General features: G+C 37.9%; 2 long non-coding RNA genes and 1 pseudogene across 2 annotated transcripts; 2 read left to right on the forward strand and 1 right to left on the reverse strand.

Moving 5' to 3' along the window:
* Positions 1-405: 405 nt before the first annotated feature.
* On the forward strand, positions 406-19654 carry LOC120565569 (annotated as a pseudogene).
* A 2646-nt stretch (positions 19655-22300) lies between these two features.
* On the forward strand, positions 22301-23383 carry LOC120565416. The gene is made up of 2 exons (XR_005640239.1): positions 22301-22422; positions 22987-23383. It is a non-coding gene; the product is annotated as an uncharacterized LOC120565416 (long non-coding RNA).
* Positions 23255-24423, reverse strand: LOC120565415. Its single transcript, XR_005640238.1, has 2 exons — positions 24321-24423; positions 23255-23607 (listed from the first exon to the last, which is right to left on the reverse strand). It is a non-coding gene; the product is annotated as an uncharacterized LOC120565415 (long non-coding RNA).
* Between the last annotated feature and the right edge of the window lie 235 nt (positions 24424-24658).

A 24658-nucleotide genomic window follows, 5' to 3' on the forward strand; every position in this document is an offset into this window, starting at 1 on the left:
AATACAATTCTTAAAAAGATCCCAAAAATATGTTAGTAAGAAATATTTGTATATATAATACAAATCTGCAAATATAATTATTAAAATATCAAAAATATTTCAGGAAAACATCAGGAAGATGTTATATATTATTAGATTATTGGAAAAAGTTAATAAAATATCTGAAAAATAGTTTAAAACACAAACTCTGGCTCCACAGCACCCCTTGCAGACAAAATTACAAGTTCAACTTCTGGTTATTTTATTTTCACTCTTATATATATTTTTAGAAAACATTGACTTCATTGTAAAATTAAATTATGACCGCAGTGGATGCTAGGACAATTGTTTTTTAGATATGTTCTGGCTCACTTTCGCTTCCCCTATGTGCCCCAAAACTCCATTCATAAATATCACAATTTAAAGATGTCTCTTATATCAGTAGGTTTTCATATGTTGCAGAATGTGATTGATATGTTTTTCTAAAGCTAGAACAGTCTCACTTCAGTTCGGCATCAATTTAAACTGAAAATATTTAAAACATTTTCCCATTTTGAACAAGAAATATGCAGGGAAAACAAAACAGGCAGATAGTACCGTATCCAATCCACGCTGTTTAAACATTATGACTAATACAATTATAAAGTGTTTTATAATAATAAACAGTAATACTAATACCCTAATAGTTCTTTAGCTCATCTATAAACTGACAAAAGAATTTGCCCTGCACCGTCAGTCACCTTAACATGAACAGGCACCAAACTCCGTGTATAAAAGTCACACTTTAAGTATGTCTCTTATATCAGACGGAATTTATAGTTTACAGAATGTGAATTATATGTTTTCTAAAGGTACAAGAGCCGCTCTTTAGTTCGGCATCCATTCACTTTGTTTTTCTGTCTATGTATTTCTGAATTTGTGAATTTAACTGTGTATATTGGTCGTCCTACGAGTCAAATCGAGGGATAATTTCCCCACGCACGTCCCTGCGTGTGACGTCATCAGTAGGTGGATGTGAACTTCCTGGTTGTTGTTGAGCCGTCTGTCTTCAACATCAACAAAGCCCGAAGTAGAGGCAGAGTTCAGCGGATACTGCGACGTGTCTCTGGGAAAGGCCCCGCTCGGTTCCGCTAAAAAAAGAACAGAGCAGAAAGTCCCTCTCGAGCCGCAATAAGTTTCCTAGTTGTCTTCTCTTAGGTTCGCGCGGGTGTTTCTGGATGTTATAATGACTTTTACAGAGTTCTCTCGGCGGTGTTTGTACCGATATGTTGTGTGTGTTTGTGTCCGCGGTGGAGGATGCGCTCACACTCACCACCGGCACCGGCGGCCGGGCACCGTGGCGCCGGACCCGCGGTCACGAACTCCTCCGGCGGGGCGAACTCCACACGGCGGAGGCGGCGGCGGCGGTAGGATGCTTAGCGGCCTAAATGTGGACAGCTCGATGATCCAGAGGGCCCTGTACGTGTTGATCGCCATCACCATGATTGGAGTTCTCTACTTCCTCATCCGAGCTGTGCGGTGAGACAAAAACACTTCACACCAAACTCCATTCATATAAGCAGAGATTTAGTGAACGGTTAAATGTATCGGTGACACGTTACCAACATACTATGTAAAACTTTTTGACCTGTTTTCTGTGATATTTTCAAAAGTGAAAATGGTTGTTGTAATAAATGACTACATGAAAAGTATTAGAGGGATATAATTATATAGTAGAAGTGTTGATAAGAGAATAAGCATTAAATCACAGGTTTTTTGAATGGAGTTTGGTGTGGCTTCGCTTTTTCACCGTTGCTGAGAAGCATTACACCAAACTCCATTCATATAAACAGGGGAGTTAGTGAACGGTTACATGTATCAGTGACACGTTACCTAAATACTATGTAAAACTTTTCTTACCAGTTTCTGCGATGTATATTATGTTGTCCAACAGTGAAAATGGTTGTTATAATAAATGACTACAAGGAAGTATTAAATAATAGGATTATAGAGTAGAAGTGTTGATAAGAGAAGAAGCATTAAATCACTAGATTTGTGAATGGAGTTTGGTGTGGGGTCGCATTTTACCGTGTGCACAACTGCTGAGAAGCATTACACCAAACTCCATTCATATAAACAGGGATTTGGTGAACGATTAATGTATCTGTGACACATTAACAAAATAAAATGTAAAACTTTAACTAACCTTTCGAAAACAGAAAATTTTCTGCGATGTATATTATATTGTCCAAAATGTGAAATGGAAGTTAACAAGGACCGAGCTGTTGCTTAGGTCTGTAGTTTGTCAATCAACAATGTTGTGTAGTAGTTATGAGAGTGCTACCTCTTAAGATGAAGCTAACTTTAGAAAAACAACTGCATCACATTTTACAGACTATGTGTAAGTATTGATAAGAAAAGCATTAAATCACTAGATTTATGAATGGAGTTTGGTGTGCCGCCTCTTCACACAGGTGAATGGCAGGTAAGAGGTACACAACTACAGGAGGATGTACTTATAACTGATAAATCATTAGATTAACTAATTACGCTTACAATAAAGTTTTTTCCATATTTTTTTCCCCTTTCCGCATTTCTTTCATTTCCCTCTTTCATTCTTTTTTGTATAATGCCCTTTTTGGAGCAACGGAGACACTCTTCAATTCTGACCTTTATCTTATCTACCCAGTTACGTTTTTATATCTAAAAGATATGATTTCAAAAGATGGGCGACATACCAGTAAAACTAGAATACTCTGTACCTCACTCTGTTAACATGTCAACAAACAGCAGGCCTCCACAACACAGACAGTGTGGTAACATGAACACAGTTGTTTAGCTGTGTGTGTGTGTGTGTGTGTGTGTGTGTGTTGTGTGTGTGTGTGTGTGTGTGTTTGTGTGTGTGTGTGTGTGTGTGTGTGTGTGTGTGTTTTTTTTTTTTTTTTTTTTTTTTTTTTTTGTGTGTGTGTGTGTGTGTGTTGCACCATTCTCCCACACCAAAATACAGTTTAGTTTCTGATATTAATTCAAAAGTTTGGGTAGTATCTTAAGCAGTACCACACCAAACTCCATTCATAAATCCAGCAATTTAATACTTTGTGTCCCACCAGCGAGGCATATATGCTATAAAATGTTACTTGTGTTGTTTTCTATAATTTAAGCACCCGGTCTTACATTCGTATAATAGTCACCGAATTTACTCCAACCATCCTCTCCCAATATGTTTAGTGTCTGAATTGATCCACCAAAACATTGGGTTTGTGGTTAAAACAGCACTAAGTCTCTCTATTCTCATTCAAGCTTCGCGATGGAAACAACTGATGTTATCTCAACAACAGCCTCTCCTACCTGTGGACAGGTGTCACACTCAATACAAACAAGCAATTTAAAGCTTTCTCTTCTATTACAGTCAGAAGGTTTTATTGCCACAACAAATACACTAAATGTGGAACATGTCTTGGTGAAAGGTGCATTCATAACACACCAAACAGAAAGTTAACAATAAATACAGAAAAACTAATATATACATACATACAAAATAAGAAGAAAATTTACACATTGTGTTAATGTGAGTCTTGTGTTAGATTTACTCTTCAGTTCTGCATAAATCTGATCTACTGCTTATCCGTTATCACTAAAAACAATACTACCTTTACAGGTGTATTACTACTTCCTGTCATTGCCCTGTTTGTGGACAGCCATCAAACCAAACTCCATTCATAAATCTCACAATTTAAACTGTTTAATCTTGTAAAATCCAACACGCACGCCGCCACACACACTACAGACAGACATATGCACAGACAGACAGACAGACAGACACATAGAAAGACAGACACACACACACACATATATAAAACAGTCACACACACACAGACAAAGACACACACACACACACACATACACACACACACACACACACACACACACACACACACACACACACACACTACATACATAGACACACACACACACTACATAGACACACACACACACACACACTACATACATAGACACACACACACTACATACATAGACACACACACAAACACACTACACAAAGACACACACACACATACACTACACACACACACACACACACTACATACATAACACACACACAACACATACACACAAACACACACACACTACATACATAGACACACACACACTACATACATAGAGCACACACACAAACACATACACAAAGACACAACAACACACACTACATAGACACACACACACACACACTACATACATAGACACACACACAAACACATACACAAAAACCACACGCACATACATAGACACACACACACACACACAACATACATAGACACACACACAAAGACACATACACACACACATAAACATACAGACACACACACACACACACACACAACACATACATAGACAAACACACACACACACACACACAACACACCTACACAAACGAGACATACAGAGACACACAGATACACACACACACACACATACAAATACAATGACAAACACACACACCTACACACACACAGACATAACAGAGACACACAGATACATACATTAACACACTCACACAGACTGACAATAACAGTTGATATAGTGAGTTTAAAGTACTAATCAGTTGAAACTACAGTAGTAGTAGTATTGCTGGACCAAACCAGCCTAAATATTGATATTAATTCTGTATGAAAGTGGTAGTGATGGTGCTCTGTGATTGGTTGACAGGATGAAGAGGCCACCCCCAAGAAGAAGTACGGTCTGCTGGCTTAACCTCGGAGGACTTCGGTGGAGATGGATGGGGGGAGGACGGTGGAGCGTATCAATTGCATGAAGCCTCCCTTCCCAGGGTCAGAGACTCCACACACCACGCTTCACACTGCATGGCCACCTGACCATTAAATAATAATAATAATAATAATAATAATAATAATAATAATAATAATAATAATAATAATAATAATTAGTGAAATACATTTTCTACTGTCACTGTTTCTTAAAAGTCAGACCAAAGACCTGCAACTAATCCATTCATTCAGAAAGAAAAAGACCAGTTAGATATAATACAGACAGACAGGCAACCTGACCATTAAATAACCATAATAATAAAAAGTATGAAATACATTTTCTACTTGTCACTGTTTCTTAAGCGTAACTCTCACAAAAATACAACCTCCAGGGTCTTTTTGTGAATGTACCCGAGTCAAACTTTAGTTTAAGGCATAGTTTAGGACCGAATCGCCACCTTTTAAGATTTTACCGTGATTCTCATTTTCGGTCAAATGGCCTTTTGAATGGGAGTGCTAGGGGCAATCTCGCTATCATAGCATCAAATAGCTATTTTAAACCCACTCAGAAGGCTCGACACAACATCAGAGCCTTGCTCCATATATATAGATATATTAGAGCTTCACCGTACTCCATCCACACCGTGACCAATGGTCACGTGTGTTTTTGTCCTTATATATCTTTGTTGGTGTGATTAGGTCTGAACTCAGTTCCTGGCCTATATCTTATTGATCACCGTGTAGTTATGTTGTAGAGCCCCTGGTTATAGTATATATCTTGGTCACCGTGTAGTTAAGTTTGTTTTTTTTTGTATGGTGTGTTGTTAGAGCTCCCTGGGTATAGTATATATCTAGGTCACCGTGTAGTTAAGGTGTAGATCCTGGTTATAGTATATATCTTGGTCACTGGTGTAGTTAATTACGTAGAGCTCCTGGTTATAGTATATATCTTGGTCACTGGTGTAGTTAAGGTGTAGAGCTCCTGGTTATAGTATACATCGTGGGTGTTAGTGCTGTAAGTTTGTGTGTCTTTATGTTAAAGGTATGTTCTTATAAGGTTTAAATAAACTATAGCTTCATTTATAGTATATATAAAAGGGCTTCTTTAGTGGTCACTGTGTGTTATTGGGTATGGAGCTCCTCATAGTTATATATTTCCTTAAGGTAGAGCCTTATCTATTGGTCACCGTGTAGTTAAGGTGTAGAGCTCCTGGTGATACTTGGAGCAAGTCTGATGCTTGTCGAGGCTTCGTGTGGTTTAGAAATAGCTATTTTGATGCTATCATAGCAGAGCCCCCTAGCACTTCCCGTTCAAAAGCCCATTTGACCGGGAAAAAACGAGAATACGGTAAATCTTAAAAAGTGGCGATTAGGTCCTAAATATGCTCTTAAACTAAAGTTTGACTCGGGTACATTCACTAAAAAGACCCTAGGTTACATTCTGGCGCAGAGTTAGGCTTTAAGGTCAGGGTCAGACAGAGAGACAGACAGAGAGACAGGTCAGACTAAAAGACCTCGCAACTAATCCATACATCCAGAAAGAAACGACAATAAAAACCAGTTGGATATAAAACAGGATGTAGGCAGACAGACAGTCAGAGAGTGATGAAGTCAGTTTTTCCTGAACTTTGGGTCCATGTTGTAACTATGGATCTTCTACATGTTATCTCTCTCTGCAGATGAGTCGCCGTGTGTTCACCGGACGGATCAGGCGAGTCATGTGTTCCCCGTCACATGATCTACTATTGATCAGAGAGAGAGAGAGAGAGAGAGAGAGAGAGAGAGACTGACCAAAGACTGGAGGAGGAGGACGAGAATAAATGGACCAAACACTTATTGATGCCAAAGCTACTCGAGGAACTCGGCAGGATTAAAAAAACAATCATTATTTTTTAAGGTGGTATTGGATGATTGAATAGAATTTAAGGTGGTATTGGAAGATATAATAGAGTTTGTGGAGAAGCAGACGTGAAGGTTCTGTGGATCATTTTGATAATTCCTCTGTTATTATTATTATTATTATTATTATTATTATTATTATTATTATGATTATAATTATTATTATTTCAGACTCTTTTTTTTGAGGAAGTTTCTTTTTTTCCTGTTGGCTTAAACTACTGCAAACTGACTCCAGACCAGCTGATAAACCTGCAGACATTTTGGACTTCTTAGTGTCCATTTCATTTTGATTTTCAAGCTAAAACATTAAAGGATGTTTCTGTGTTTTTTGCCGTGTATGTGCCTGAATGATCTCAGACACTCTGACACAGAGTAAACACAGAGAAGGCACATGTTGGCTCGCTGCAGACAACCGCTGCGTTTGTTTACAGCGGGAGGCTGTGAATGTGTGTTCATGGCAGAGAAGTTAGCCAACAAGTGCTGTAAGATACACAATACTCATCTTTCATTAAAGTGTTACTTCTGTATTTTCAACCTGGACTCAGATTATTATTCTAAGTGTCTGACAACATTATGGGATGGATCCCTCACAGAGATAGGACCTTTTAGTTAAAGAGTAAAAGATCATTTAGTTTAACTTGAAACAGCCTGAAATCACCATCACAGAAAGCTCCACACAGACTCCATATAAATTATCAGGACTTTTATCATCGTAAAACACACTTCATTCAAAGTGGAAAGAAACTAAATCAAACTATCAAAAAGCCGTCTTGGTTCATCTTTCCACTGTTCCAACAATCACCACTCTGGTTTTGGTTGAAATAAACCCTTAATTCACCCATTTACATGTGGAGATATGCTGGCTCTATACACGCTAAAAGTCCTGATTATTTACATGGAGTCTGGTGGAGATATGCTGGCTCTATACACGCTAAAAGTCCTGATTATTTACATGGAGTCTGGTAGAGATATGCTGGCTCTATACACGCTAAAAGTCCTGATTATTTACATGGAGTCTGGTGGAGATATGCTGGCTCTATACACGCTAAAAGTCCTGATTATTTACATGGAGTCTGGTGGAGATATGCTGGCTCTATACACGCTAAAAGTCCTGATTATTTACATGGAGTCTGGTGGAGTTTGGTGATGGTGATTTCGGGGCTGTTTCATGTTAAACTAAAAGGATGTTACTCTTTAACTAAAAGGTCTTCAGTTTGCAGAAAGAGCTTCTGGTATGAATCATAGGAAACACGTCTCCATTTAAAGCCAAATAAATATGAATGAATAATGGATTTATTATTTAAAACTTTATTATTCTCCACACACATTCTTTCATATCTGATGTTCAGCTTTTCACTAAAAGACTCTCAGGTTACATTCACATATTCAAAGTATTTAAGTATTCTAGAAAAGTATTTCTAAATATGGACCCTAAAATAAAAAGGTATGTGTGAACCTCTTTGATATGTTTCAGTGGTTATTCTGCTCTTGCTTTGTACAGGTTAGCTTAGCATAACGCTAACATCAGACCCAGGAAACCGGAGTAGAGGGCTTTCAGTTCAGGGGTCTCATTTATAAATACGCGGTCACGCACCAAACAGGGCTGAAAACGTGCGTCATGCACTTCCCCTTAACGGTTGTGATTAATAAACAACAAACTTGACGGGAGAACGTGCGGTCCTCCACGCAAACTCTGAACCATGCGTACGCACATTTTGGAGACAAAATAGGAATTGGCGACGCAGATGGTGAGGTGGTGAACTGAAGTCAGACTGCGGAAAGTAAATTATTTTTAAGATTACTCGTAATATTTCTAGTATTGATGCCTCACGCACATTATTTCACTCCATATCATCCACGTTATCATGAAGATTAAATCCAGCAGTGTTATTTGCGCTTGTTCATTCAAACCTTTATTTAACCGAGATTAAAAAAACTTACAAATCTCTTTTGGAAGAGTGTCCTGGCCAGGTGGCAGCAACGTGGTTTCAAATAAATACAACGACAATAACAAGTAAAAACATTGACAAACTTTCACTCTTCATATTCAAACAACAATATCATCATAAAAAAAAACACACGTAAATTGATTTAAAAACAATGACAGACAGACTGCCTTTCTGCAAGGTCCTTTAAGAAGGCTTTAAAAGAATAAAGTGAGACCAAGTCCTTCAACTGTAGCTCAGTCTGAAGCTGATTCCATGCAGATGGTGCTGCAAAATTAAAAGCCTTTCTGCCAAAGTCAGTGCGGCTTTAGGGACTGACAATAAAAACAGATTGTGTGAACGCAGGTGATATGTCCCTGCAGACCTCGGGAGGATGTAAGCATTCAGATAAGGAGGAAGTAATCCTAGTATTGCTCTATAAATAAAAAGATGCCAGTGCATCCAACGCCTAATTGAGAGGGAGAACCACTCGACCCGAGAGTAAAGCAAACAGTGATGAGTATGAGATTTTAAGATTGTGATGAATCTTAAGGCTCCATGAAACAACGTGTCCAAAGCGTGAAGACACTGGGAGGTTGAATACATATATAAAATGTCACCATAGTCCAAAACAGACAAGAATGTTGCATTTACATGTTGTTTTTTTGCTTCAAAGGATAATGTAGTGGCACCTAGTTGTTTCTCATTCTTCTGGACCACCTTTTGAAGTCAGTCTAACAACCAGTAACTCTAGTCTGTTATATAAAGATATATTAATCTAACCTGAGAGAGAGAGGAGTAACTCTAGTCTGTTATATAAAGAGATATTAATCTAACCTGAGAGAGAGAGAGAGGAGTAACTCTAGTCTGTTATATAAAGAGATATTAATCTAACCTGAGAGAGAGAGAGGAGTAACTCTAGTCTGTTATATAAAGAGATATTAATCTAACCTGAGAGAGAGAGAGAGTAACTCTAATCTGTTATATAAAGAGATATTAATCTAACATGAGAGAGAGAGAGGAGTAACTCTGTTATATAAAGAGATATTAATCTAACCTGAGAGAGAGAGAGAGGAGTAACTCTAATCTGTTATATAAAGAGATATTAATCTAACATGAGAGAGAGAGAGGAGTAACTCTGTTATATAAAGAGATATTAATCTAACCTGAGAGAGAGAGAGAGGAGTAACTCTAATCTGTTATATAAAGAGATATTAATCTAACATGAGAGAGAGAGAGGAGTAACTCTAATCTGTTATATAAAGAGATATTAATCTAACCTGAGAGAGAGAGAGAGAGAGAGGAGTAACTCTAGTCTGTTATATAAAGAGATATTAATCTAACCTGAGAGAGAGAGAGAGGAGTAACTCTAGTCTGTTATATAAAGAGATATTAATCTAACCTGAGAGAGAGAGAGGAGTAACTCTAGTCTGTTATATAAAGAGATATTAATCTAACCTGAGAGAGAGAGAGGAGTAACTCTAGTCTGTTATATAAAGAGATATTAATCTAACCTGAGAGAGAGAGAGGGAGTAACTCTAATCTGTTATATAAAGAGATATTAATCTAACCTGAGAGAGAGAGAGGAGTAACTCTAGTCTGTTATATAAAGAGATATTAATCTAACATGAGAGAGAGAGAGGAGTAACTCTAGTCTGTTATATAAAGAGATATTAATCTAACCTGAGAGAGAGAGAGAGAGAGAGGAGTAACTCTAGTCTGTTATATAAAGAGATATTAATCTAACCTGAGAGAGAGAGGAGTAACTCTAATCTGTTATATAAAGAGATATTAATCTAACCTGAGAGAGAGAGAGAGAGGAGTAACTCTAGTCTGTTATATAAAGAGATATTAATCTAACCTGAGAGAGAGAGAGGAGTAACTCTAATCTGTTATATAAAGAGATATTAATCTAACCTGAGAGAGAGAGAGAGGAGTAACTCTAGTCTGTTATATAAAGAGATATTAATCTAACCTGAGAGAGAGAGGATTAACTCTAGTCTGTTATATAAAGAGATATTAATCTAACCTGAGAGAGAGAGAGAGAGGAGTAACTCTAGTCTGTTATATAAAGAGATATTAATCTAACCTGAGAGAGAGAGAGAGAGTAACTCTAATCTGTTATATAAAGAGATATTAATCTAACCTGAGAGAGAGAGAGAGGAGTAACTCTAGTCTGTTATATAAAGAGATATTAATCTAACCTGAGAGAGAGAGGATTAACTCTAGTCTGTTATATAAAGAGATATTAATCTAACCTGAGAGAGAGAGGAGTAACTCTAGTCTGTTATATAAAGAGATATTAATCTAACCTGAGAGAGAGAGAGGAGTAACTCTAGTCTGTTATATAAAGAGATATTAATCTAACCTGAGAGAGAGAGAGAGGAGTAACTCTAGTCTGTTATATAAAGAGATATTAATCTAACCTGAGAGAGAGAGAGGAGTAACTCTAGTCTGTTATATAAAGATATATTAATCTAACCTGAGAGAGAGAGAGGAGTAACTCTAATCTGTTATATAAAGAGATATTAATCTAACCTGAGAGAGAGAGAGAGGATTAACTCTAGTCTGTTATATAAAGAGATATTAATCTAACCTGAGAGAGAGAGAGGAGTCTGTTATATAAAGAGATATTAATCTAACCTGAGAGAGAGAGAGGAGTAACTCTAGTCTGTTATATAAAGAGATATTAATCTAACCTGAGAGAGAGAGAGAGGAGTCTGTTATATAAAGAGATATTAATCTAACCTGAGAGAGAGAGAGAGGAGTCTGTTATATAAAGAGATATTAATCTAACCTGAGAGAGAGAGGAGTAACTCTAGTCTGTTATATAAAGAGATATTAATCTAACCTGAGAGAGAGAGAGAGAGAGGAGTAACTCTAGTCTGTTATATAAAGAGATATTAATCTAACCTGAGAGAGAGAGAGAGAGAGGAGTAACTCTAGTCTGTTATATAAAGAGATATTAATCTCACCTGAGAGAGAGAGAGAGAGAGAGGAGTAACTCTAGTCTGTTATATAAAGAGATATTAATCTAACCTGAGAGAGAGAGAGAGAGAGAGGAGTAACTCTAGTCTGTTATATAAAGAGATATTAATCTAACCTGAGAGAGAGAGAGAGGAGTAACTCTAGTCTGTTATATAAAGAGATATTAATCTAACCTGAGAGAGAGAGAGAGAGAGGAGTCTGTTATATAAAGAGATATTAATCTAACCTGAGAGAGAGAGAGAGGAGTAACTCTAGTCTGTTATATAAAGAGTTATTAATCTAACCTGAGAGAGAGAGAGAGAGGAGTAACTTTTCACTTTTTACATTCACAAATACTGTTTTTTAGGTGACTCCAAGCTTGGTTGCATTAAAAAATGAATTAATCTAGTTTTTACATTTAAAAACAACTTATTTATTTGTATTTTCATATAGGTATTCATTTATTAATGTCTTTAGCTATATTTATGATGGTTTTATATTTAATAGTAGTCAGTATGTGTTCCTCTCCTTAAACGTGTTTCAGGGTGAATTTTCCCCACATGACTCAACATGAGAACACTAATACACGAGAAGAATCCAGGTCATGTAGAAGAGATTTACAGTCTGAACTTCAGGTGACAACGATGGGATTTTAAAGTTGCTCTATGCCTCTATCTTGTGGTCATATTTGATATTACATCTAGTGATGGGCAATGAAGTTTTTGTGAAGCACTGGACCACTGAGAAGAATTGTGGGATCATTACTCGAAGCTTCAGTAACAGCGACCTCGCCTGGTGAAGTAGCAAGGCTGCAAATCAAAAGATCTTCTGGTAGAGAGTGGACAGGAGGCTTTAAAAGGCTTTAAGGATAGTGAAATAAATCACACACACACACACACACACGCACACACAGCACAGTGCACATGTATACTAAGAATGGGATATCATTCTTTTGACAAATTAAGATTGCTGGATTTGTGTATTGTGTTATTGGCTAATGGGGAGAGAGTGCTTGGGAAACTGAGGATGTGTGGGAAACTATGACACAAGTTGGGTGTGGTTGTGTACCTATGGCCAGGGGGTATGTGGGATAGGGAACTCTCAAAGGTTTTTATTAAGGAACATTATTTTTTCCACACTTTTTGGACTAAGCTTGTCTCTTTTTTTGCTCACAGACTCTACATTTAGAGAAAAATCATTCAGAGGGAACGGATGACACCGGCTGATGCTTTTATCCAAAGCAACCATGCATACATACATACATACATACATACATACATACATACATACATACATACGCATACATACATACATGCATACATACATACATACATACATACATACATACATACATACATACATACATACATGCATACATACATACATACATACATACATACATACATACATACATACATACATACATACATACATACATACATACATACATACATACATACATACATACATACATACATACATACATACATACATACATAACATACCTTCATACATTCCATACCTTATCAGGAGCGATCAGAATAAAGTTTTCCCACGTCAGAACGACCGCTCTTCCTAGATGCTTCCATACTAGGCTAATGAAAATAAATCAATACAAACAAACTAATGCTACTACGAACCAAACGCAATGTTGTGCATTAAAGTTATTATGCTTTGAGCTCGAAACGAGGCGGTGCCAGTTGCCATAGCAGCAGCTGACTGGTCGGCGTGCGAACCAATCAGCTGATTCCTTCAGAGACGTCCTGTGTCACGTGATTTCTCCGTACCATAGCAACCTTCGGAGCAGTGGCTCACATGGAACTGTTGTTAATGGTTTGAAGCACGTATCGGAGCTTCAGTGTTAGACTGCCATCACTAATTACATCTGCATCACATACCGGGAACTGCAGTCTGAATACTGAGGGGTTAAACACATGGATCCACACATTTCATTCATACATCATATAGAACATTCTGCATATTCAATAAATGAATATTTGGTAACCCTCGTATTATCTTCCCTTCGACCGTGCACCTGTTTTCTTCTGTTTGGCTGTTTACAAAGTTTAATGGAACGAAAATTATTCTTTAATATGAGAAAGCCACAATGAAGTTAATTTAAGTTTCTTTTGACTTTGACTCGTAATAATTAAGTCCATTTAATATCAGGAACCAACCTTTTGATTCTTAAGTTCAGTAAATATCATACAGTAGACTTTTACTTTAATATTGTAAAGACCAAAGTCTTCTTTTGGTAACATCCTTGTACTTTTACTCAAGTATTGCTTTAAAGTACTTTATACCAGACTGCTGACGTGCAGAGTTTGATGTTGTAACGTATTTTTCTTTCAGTATTGAGAGCCGAGTCTCCTCTTTTATCTGATTCATCTCCTCGTCTTCACCGTTGTTTTTATCTAGAAGAGATTAGAAGTGCAGAGAAAGTCTCACATGGAACCAAACCAGCGTCCGTCAGGTCTAGGACCAGCAGGGTCCGACCCAGAAGGTCAGAGTGGGGAGGAGAGGAGACAGGGACCAGGTTTACAAGGTTTATTAAAATAAAAAGGTTTACAAGGAAAGGTGTCCTGAGGTAGGCAGGCAGAAGGAAAGTCCAACACAACGTCCAAAAACCTCTTGAAAGACTGAAGACTGGGAAACCAAAAGCACGAAGAGGAAGAGGAGGAAAGGAGGAAGAGACGCAGGTAATGAGAGCGGAAGAAAGGACGATGAACCGACAAGAGACAAAGAAAGAACAGAGACTAAATCTACAAGGTAACGAGGGTAGTAACGAGAGAAAGGTGACATGATGAACAGGTGGAACACATCAGGGCGGGGCAGCCAATCACAGAGGAGGGAAAACACGAGACAGGAAGTAGAGCATCACATGACATGGGGACAGAGCATGCTCCAGAGGCCCGTTCCAGAAAGCAGGTTTAGTGAAAACTCTGAGTTTGTTAACTCTGAGATGAGGGAAACTCTGGGTTTTCCGTTCCAGAAAGAGAGGTAACTTAACCTCAGAGTCAGTTACTATGGTAACTTAACCTCGGAGTCAGTTACTATGGTAACTGAGTCTGTGAACCTAACCTGGTCGGGAGCAGGTTTTCTTCAAGAAACCTCGAGTTTCTCTCATTCTCCTCCCTCTCAGAGGGAGGAGAAACTCATTTCCTCATTCATTCATTCAGTCTGTATCAGGCGCATTTTAATGCAGTTTTATCTGCATGAATAAAAAAAACGTATTGGTTTATGTTAGGGAGATTAAAATGTTTTTTTTCTCAAACATGTCATGTCCTTTTGTCGACGATCCCGTTGATGAAAAAGCTGTATTAATTCACAGAGAGTTTACGTCGGGAGATGATATTGAGTCCCGAATATACTAGATGTATTTTCATTTCCACATAACCGATTTGAGAGGTATTCTATTAGATATGTAGATACCTTATCCTTCCACTAGTTCAACATCGTGGACAGGCTTTAACATCCCAGCAGATTCTTTGTGTCGCATTACGTTTTTTGCAAACAGCAGTTTTCTTTATAATGGTGTAGCGGATCATACTGTAATAGTAAAGCCACTGTATGTGTATCTGTGTGTGTGTATCTGTGTGTATTGGTGTGTATATGGATCATACTGTAATAGTAAGCCACTGTATGTAAAGCCGTCAGAAAAGTGTGATCACTCTGAAACGTTTTTTAACGTGTTCCCTGGACACAAACCAGTGAGAGCCATTAAAAAGAAATAAATGATTATACTTATAATTCTGTTAATGATCATGGTGCTGCAGCCTCAGAATGGGATTAGTATAGTTTACTTTTTCGCCCGCAGGATTGCACCTGAATAAAATTATAGGTGTAGCCTACATTTCCAGTTTTCACCAGTAATATTATAAGTTAACTGTGATTAAATATGAAATTAATACACTGTTAATGCGTACGCATTGACTCCAGCAGCAATTTTCTCCCACACCAATTCTCTCTCTTTTGCAGCAGCAGCTGCTGTCTTGCTTTTTTAACGAAATACATGTTCAAACCATAGACTGTTAATATCTATGTTTCAGACCATAGACTGTTAATATCTATGTTTCAAACCATAGACTGTTAATATCTATGTTTCAAACCATAGACTGTTAATATCTATGGTTCAAACCACAGACTGTTAATATTAATAATATACAGTCTATGGTTCAAACGTAATTCAAATCAAAACGTCAAAAGTATTTGCGCTGACCAGTTTGTTTGTGGTTGTTACCATGGTGAATCGTAGAATCATGGCTCCATTCATGCTGCCTTTTGTGCACGCGTGTAACCCTGAGTGAACATACTCCGAGTTGATCAAACCAACTCATATCAGCTGTTCTGGAACCGAAAACTCAGAGTTTCCCATCTCAGGGTAAATCAACTCAGACATCAGGGTTAGACTCGGAGTTTGTTAAACCTCCTTCCTGGAACGGACCCCAGAGCAGCTCCCAGGCTCTGGAGCTCCCTCCCCCAAGAGATCCTCACCTCTGAGTCCCTCACCATCTTCCAGTCCCGCCTAAAGACCATCTCTTCAGCTCTGCCTATCCCTAGCCCCACGCCCCCTTCCCTTTTCATCTGGGCCTGAATCTTGTTTTGTTTTATTTGTTCTGTTTTGTTCTGTTTTTATAATTTACCCTGCCCTGTAAAGTGACTTGAGTCTATGAAAAGCACTATATAAATTCAATTTATTATTATTATTATTATTACAAGAGAAACAGACTACAAAGTAAAACAGGAAACTGAAGCATGAAAACATATACACGAATGGAACAGGGTCAAACACACAGGGATAGAACGAGGACAACACAACAGAGGACAGGGAATGAAATAACCCTCCTGCTGTCCTCGGGTCAAATTTGACCCGTTTACAAAAACTATATCAGAACTATGACAAAAGAACGTTGAAAAAAGCTACAAAAACGCAGGAAAAAAAATCGACTAAAACATTTATTTTTTTAAAACGCTGAAAAAAGTGACAAAAACCCCATCAAAAACATCGCCAAAGGTGAACATGACTTGTTAAAAAAAGTGCGAAAATTGAAAAAAAAAAACATCAGAATAAGAAACAAAAAACTTTTTTTTTTTTTACAAAAACAAAATTTTAGAGTCCAAAAGAGAGACAAAAAATTGAGAAAAAGTGACAAAAAAATTGAAGAAAAGTGACAAAAAAATTGAAATAAAATCGACAAAAACATTAAAAAGTGTAGAAGAATGTTGACATTTAGACCAAGAAAAGACACACTTGCAGGGAAAACAACACGAGTTAAACACAATCAAAGAGGAAAAACTACAACTGAGAACTACAAGGTGACAGCGTGCAGCGATGAAGAGTTTCCTTCCTGTCGGACAAACAACATGTTATAAATCAGACATTCGCTGAAACTTCAGTTCAGTCTTCAGTTTGCAGAAATAACTTTTGGTATGAATTATAGGAACAACGTCTCCATCTAAAGCCAAATAAAGATGAATTCATAACTTCTTTATTATATGAAACTTTATTGTTCTTCACACCAGTAGCGGACCCAGAAAAGAGACTCTGGCTGTGATTTAGAAAAACTGGCTGTGCCACATTTAATGTCAGATTAATGTTCACCTCTACATATATATTATAATGGATCGACATATTAACTCTCCACTCTGCTTCAAATGGAGGAAGTTACATTTTAAAATCAACAACTACTGCAAGTCAACAACATTAGCCCAAGCTTAGAAAAACATTTCATATTAAGACTATAAAAAATGATTCTGCTTCTATATTTTTAGGACTGTGGGTGACACTGGCACACCCGTTGCTACGCCAACGCTTCACTCGTATTCTTGCCTGTAAACAACTTCCATTTTCTTTCATATATGATGTTCAGCTTTTCACCGACTAAAAGACACTCAGGTTCCATTCACATATTAGAAGTATTTAAGTATTGTAGGAAAGTATGATAGATATAGATCAGAGAGTTCAGCGGTAGCAGCTGGTTGGCAGCATGGATGTGGGTCTGTTAGAAGACCTGATACAACATTAATGTCCTAGTTTGGTATTGATGAACAAACTAAGTAACTCTAATTAACGCTCCTGTTGTCCTCGGGTCAAATCTGACCTTTTCTTTTGTTTTGTTTTTTTCATTTCAGAAATTTGTGTTTCTTTCAACCAAATTGTCAAAGAAAAAAACTTGGATGGTTCCATACAACCATCCTCAGTGAAGCACAAGCTCAGGTTTCGCACTAAATTATAAGTGCAACATAGTTTGTTGCTTATTATTACAAAAGTTTTTTAGCATAAATGTTATATATATAATAATATATATATATATATATATGTTGTCGTCAAAGGCTTTATTTCTATCTCAAATGTTTGCGGCCAGTCAGGGGGTACTTGTCTGAGAATAAACTTGAGAATAAACTTGATAGGGGGTATATTATTGAAAAAAGATTGAGAAGCACTAGTATAAACTAGGAGGAAAAGTTTAAGTAAACATCTTTCTTTGTACTGAGTGCAGATGTTTCTCACCTGGAGAACTTGTAACCAACTTCCTCAATGAATACACACAACTCTTTAGCAGTGAGCGCTTCCACACATTTTGTTAATAAAGTACTTGTACAACAAACACAAAACACACACACACACACACACACACACACACACACACACACACACACACACACACACACACACACACACACACACACACACACACGCACACACACACACACACACACACAAAAAACCCCCTCTTATCTCTCTGAAAAATGTGTGAAGACACGTCAGCCTCTGGGGTTTTAGACTTATGTAAAGTTTCCTCTGATGGTGAGATAAAGAAGTTATGTTTGTTAAAAACAGGAAAAGAGAAGCTGCTGATGAGGGTTGTCATGGTGATCTGATAGAAACATCCTGTGTGGAGATATCAGCCTACACAGGGACGTCTACAGAGAGGCTGTTGCTCTCATCTGGAAAAAAGGCAACAGAGTAGAATTTGAATTAAGTCATATCATCATATATATATATATATATATATATATATATATATATATATATAGGGCTGACAGTTTAACGCATTATCATGGATGTATTGAGTACTATCTGCAATGGAAAATGGAGGTAACAGTGTTACATTGTGTGACAGATTATTAGCTCCAAGTGTGAATGTTAGTGTGAAATTGAACACTACGTATATATATATGCCAATGTTGTTTTACCTTGTTGTTTACCTGCCCAGGGACTACAGGTGGAAATTAGCAATTGTTGCTATAACCTGGCCCAAGACATATTATCTTGGTTAACAAGTTTAATGTTTATTTGTGTATTGTCCCTGTTTCAAATAAATCAATTTCCATTTCCATTTCCATTCCAATAAAAAAATTATTAACACAAAGCAAGCCGATTTACTTTTCCATGTTGATAAGAGCATTAAAATAAGAAAATATAATGGGACAAAAAGAAGTCAAAGGACATTTAAAATAGATTAAAATGTGTGATTAATTGTGTTTAATCGTGAGTTAACTTTGACATTAATGCGATTAATCGCGATTAAATATTTTAATCGTTTGACAGCAATATATATATATATATATATATATATATATATATATATATATATATATATATATATATATATATATATATATATATATATATAAACATCCTGGACGTACCCTTCTCCGGTTACCGGGCAATGAGTACAGGGCAGAAATTCCAGGATCACATGAATCTTCTCTCACCTTATCCTCATCAGCAATCTACACCCCTGGTCCTGATCATCTTCACTACACTATTTAAGCTGTGACATGACATCCAGTCCCTGCTGGATCATTAGCCAAACTTGTATGTTGTGCTTGCGTGTTTGCTTAACTGGTTCCTGTTCCTCTGTCTGCAGTACCTTCACCCTGGAATTCCCTTCACCCCTGCCTGCTAACCAGAACCATCTACTACATCATACCTTCAAGACTCCTGTCCAGCAGCACTCACCTCCCAGCACGTTGGTCATCAACATCAGCATCCCATCACCTGGACTCACCTGTCGACACGTCTGGCATTACCTGTCCAGTTTTGTCTTCAATAAATGCCCACATTTTTCACCACCTACCATGTCCTGGTCTGCATTTGGGTTCAGAACCTGAGAGTTAAACATTAGTTTTAACTTAAAGAAAATGCTTTTGATAAAACACACACACACACACACACACACACAAACCTCTGTGGTTTTAGACTCGTGTATAAAACATTGATAACTCGATAGGGAGGTGATGCTGCAAAGTTTCCTCTGATGATGAGATTAAGAAGTCATGTTTGTTAAAAAAATAAAAAGAGCAGCAGCTGATGAGTGTTGGTGTAGAGCGTATATGAGCTGAGTGGTGTCAGTGTTTGTCGACCTCGGAGCAGAATGGCTGCAGTCACAGAGCTCTCCTTCCTGCTGTTTGCTCTCATCAACTACATCCATGCTCAAGAACTGATCTTCATCCGAGAGGAAGGAGACTCTTACACCTTCAACCTCCCCAGGAACACCACCTCCTGCCTGATCTCCAGATCTGTTGGTGAGGAGAAGCTGGTCCTGTGGAACACCTCTGACCTCTGGTCCAACAGCTCCTCAGTACCTCAACACCTGAAACAACGACTTGTCAGCTCGGTGAATACTTCTTCTTACACCATCCTCAACCTGACCCATTCAGACTCCGGCCGGTACCGAGAGGAGTGTTGGACTGAGGGCAACGTGACGCATGACAACAACTTCACTATTACTGTTTGTACTTCAATAGGTCGGAGCGGTATCAGTGTGAGACTTGGAGAAACAGTGGACCTGCCATGTGAGGGAGCAGCTGATAATCTGGATGTCCAGTGGCTCAAACGGGACTCTAGATATGAGCAAGAAACATGGAGCAGAGTTTTTGGGGACAAGACGACATCAGTGATGGACAATGTTGGAGGAAGATACCAAGTGGTGACAAACACATCAGCTCTTCATGTTTCCAACGTCACAAAAACAGACTTTACAAACTACACCTGTCTGGTGATGAACCAACAGCAGTGTGTTAGCAGTCAGACTGTAGAGTTGAGAGTACTGTCTGAGAGAATCTACCGCTCGGTGGGAGAGACCGCTGTGTTGCCGTGCTCTATCACTGCCTCCACTGATGAACAGCCCCCACGTTGGAGGAAGGTGAAGACCAAAACATACTCTTACCATGACCTACAACTACAAAACCAGACTGTTCCTTCAGTAGACCAAAACTACTCGCTGGTGTTTTCATCTCTAATGTTAAATCACTCAGGTTGGTACGACTGTACAGCCTCTGTGAGACGGCAACAGTATTATCTGGTGGTGTGTCCCAAATTTGGCCCCCCTGCTGTAGAGCTCTTCTCAGAGGGAGAAGAAGTCACTCTCAGATGCACAGATTGGAGAAAGGGTTGGTGGCATCATTGGTTTATCAAGTCACACCGAACAGAGGGAAGAATCTTTAGTGTAACGTCTAATCAGACCATGAGCAGAGTGAGCTGGTACTATAACAATGGGAGCCTGGTTATCTCTAATATCTCAGTGGGAGACGCAGGGGAGTACTGGTGTGTAGTTTATGACCGAGATTATCAGTGTCTGTTAACAGAGAGAACTGTGTTAGTGTACATGGAGCCCTTTGGGATTTACTCCACCTTCTTCAAAGTGCGATGCTCAGTGCTCAGTGTCCTGCTGCTGATGCTCTGTGCTGCTGTAGTCGCTGTGAACCTGAGGACACGGAGAGGAGCGCAGCTTTCAGCTCACACACACACTTAATATGCATATATGATCATTTCATCATTGGCTTTAATACAGCCTGGTATACACTGGCTTTAATACAGCCTGGTATACACTGACTTTAATACAGCCTGGTATACACTGACTTTAATACAGCCTGGTATACACTGGCTTTAATACAGCCTGGTATACACTGACTTTAATACAGCCTGGTATACACTGACTTTAATACAGCCTGGTATACACTGGCTTTAATACAAGGGATGGGACACATTCATGCAGAGAAAATATTTAAACTAGAACACAAAAGACAGAGAGAGAGATTACAAAAAAACCCAGAAATGATGGGAAATAAGACATAAATAGCCAATGATTATTATTATAATAACATAATATATATATATATATATATATATATATATATATATATATATAATATTGTATATATATTGAGTTAGTTGATCTTTTCTTGATGTTGTGTGTGTGTGTTCCAGATGTTTTATTTTAAATCTAAAGATTATGTGAGGTTGTATATTATATATGAAGGAATATGAAGTGTCTTTAATGCATTTATAATAGTTGTATCTTGCAGTGTTGTCAGTGTTATAAACTAGTATCATATCTTGGTCTATATCTATAATCTATTGTCTGTTTAATGAACATTATTAATAAACAATAAAACTGTTTTGATTGTGTTTTCTATGGAGCTAGAACAGTGACAGTAACCTGTGGTATTGAAAATAAAAATTGATATTGAAACAACAAATATTGGTACTGAAAAATGTTGAACTGAAATATAAAACACAAACATCAAAAAATAATAATCTCACAATGCTATTATTTTATTTCACTTTGACATTTTTTTGTATTATGATAGGTTTTTCAATGTCAATCTACATTTTTTCTTGATGTCTGACTTTTTTCTTTAACAGTTGTTTTTTTACACTGTCAGGATTTTTACAATGTCACTGGTTTTCAGTTTCAACTTTCTGTCACTGTTTTGGGTAGGGAGGAGGGGCCTGAGGGGAGGGACAAAGGGCGTGGTTTACAGGTAATTTGCATATGATTTGCATACTGTGAGAGACTGCACCTCCACAGGCATCCTCACAGATTACCTATATCTGCAATGGCTTCCACAAGTTCACCTGGAACCTCCAAATCTAAGTAAGTCTGTTTATCTCTGCCATTTTTTTCACTTAGAAGCAGGCTGGTTTAGTGTTAACTTTTAATGTAGGCCTAAGCTGTGTTGTTTTGGCAGAGGTTAGAACTGTTCTCTTCATCTATGGTTAGCACACGTCAGCTAACTTGTGGCTAATTGTAGCTAAGTCTCCCATCGAACAAGTGCTAACGCTAGCTAATACCACATCAGCTAGCCCACTTGGGGGTTGAAAGTGATATTAATAGTGCACTGATGTGTCAGTCTTTAAGAGTGTCACCTGTAGACAAACCTATTTCATATTACCCGATAGTATGTATAACAGTCTGTTTGTACCACGCCTCCAGAGGGACCTTGACACTTTACCAGACTTCTCCAGGACCCTGTGCAGCTTCAAAATGTTGAATTAAACCTTTTTTATTTTGTTTGGATATTTATTATGGCCATATGTACATAAAAAATAAAATGCACACCTAAAGTGTGCATTTTATTTACAAAAAAAAGTGTAATTGTTTTGTGAAGTATTATAAAAGCAACTGCAGTCTTTTAATAACATTACTTGTCAATTACAGGATATACAAGATCTTTTCTTGGAGGGGGACCATGACAGAGTGACAGAAGAGCCTGCCAGTGGAGTACTTTTACCACCCATCCAGTGCCCTCTGAGGCCGCAGACTGTGGCAGAACTGAGGGCAGCCATTTACCCTGTGACTAACTCCTAGTACAATGGCGGATAGCTTTGCAAGACTGCACTTAACTATGTGATTCTTCACACATAAACATGGCAGGATAACACAGGAAAACCATTTTGTTGTTTAAAATGACACATACCACTACTACTTTATATGTAGTACTGATTTTAATCCTTAACAGTTTTTGAAATAACATGCATTTACAGTATGGACTCCAGCAAAACAGTTAAATCTGTACCTTTTCAATGAATAACAAATAAATATATTCAAGTAAGAATTTGACTCTATATTTAATAACAAATTACAGTAAATGCAATGATAATGCATATGAGGGTTAATGTGTACTGGTCTATGCAAAAGGGTACAAGTCCCATTTCATGACTTAAACCAGTGTAAAACAGTGTAAAAGTGTAAATAGTCAAAATCCACAGGCTGATGTTGCAGAACTTCCTGAAGCCTTCTCAGCAGTCTCTCCATAAGCTGCCTCCCAGTCGAAGGTGCCTGTAATTATACACAACTTAGTGAAATCAGATGAGAAATGTAAAGGTTATGCCTTTTAAGCCAGAAATACCTCAGACATACTAGTTTTTGTTTACAGACAAATTTATACATTTATGTCCAAGTAAACCTTTAACCGATAATATCAGTTTAACAGTTATAAAATATTGTACTGGACTGGTTTACATGATAATGTTAACTGTTATGTTCAGTTAAGGCAGTTTTTCAGTAACTGTGTTTTCCCAGTTTTAGGAAATGTCAGTGAACGCATTCTGCCTGTGTGATTTGCCTAGAAACCTGTCAGTCAGCAGCTATACTTGTGATTGGAGGATAGTTATGGGGGGAGGGGCGTTAACGTTCCGTGCCTGTGTCGGCAGGTAGAGAAGGCGGAGCTGTTCTCTTAAGACATCCGCGAGGAGCTAATGAGAGACGCACAAAGCGAGTCAAGCCTCGTGCACCAGCAATAACACTGGCCTTAGACTTATAAAGGACACGAATTACTGTTATTATAAATACTAGATTATAGAAGATAGATTGACATCCCCAGCCGGAGACTTAGCTACAATTAGCCACAAGTTAGCTGACGTGTGCTAACCATGGATGAAGAGAACAGTTCTAACCTCTGCCAAAACAACACAGCTTAGGCCTACATTAAAAGTTAACACTAAACCAGCCTGCTTCTAAGTGAAAAAAATGGCAGAGATAAACAGACTTACTAGATTTGGAGGTTCCAGGTGAACTTGTGGAAGCCATTGCAGATATGTGGTTATAACACATGGATCTGTGGATGCCTGTGGAGCTGCGGTCTCTCCCAGTAGCCTATGCAAATTACCTGTAAACCACGCCCTCTTTGTCCCTCCCCTCAGGCCCCTCCTCCCTACGCCAAAACAGTGACAGAAAGTTGAAACTGAAAACCAGTGACATTGTAAAAATCCTGACAGTGTAAAAAAAAAACTGTTACTGAAAAAAGTCAGACATCAAGAAAAAAATGTAGATTGACATTGAAAAACCTATCATAATACAAACAAATGTCAAAGTGAAATAAAATAATAGC

This window comes from Perca fluviatilis, chromosome 9 (assembly GCF_010015445.1).
Source record: "Perca fluviatilis chromosome 9, GENO_Pfluv_1.0, whole genome shotgun sequence".
Taxonomy (NCBI): Eukaryota; Metazoa; Chordata; class Actinopteri; order Perciformes; family Percidae; genus Perca; species Perca fluviatilis.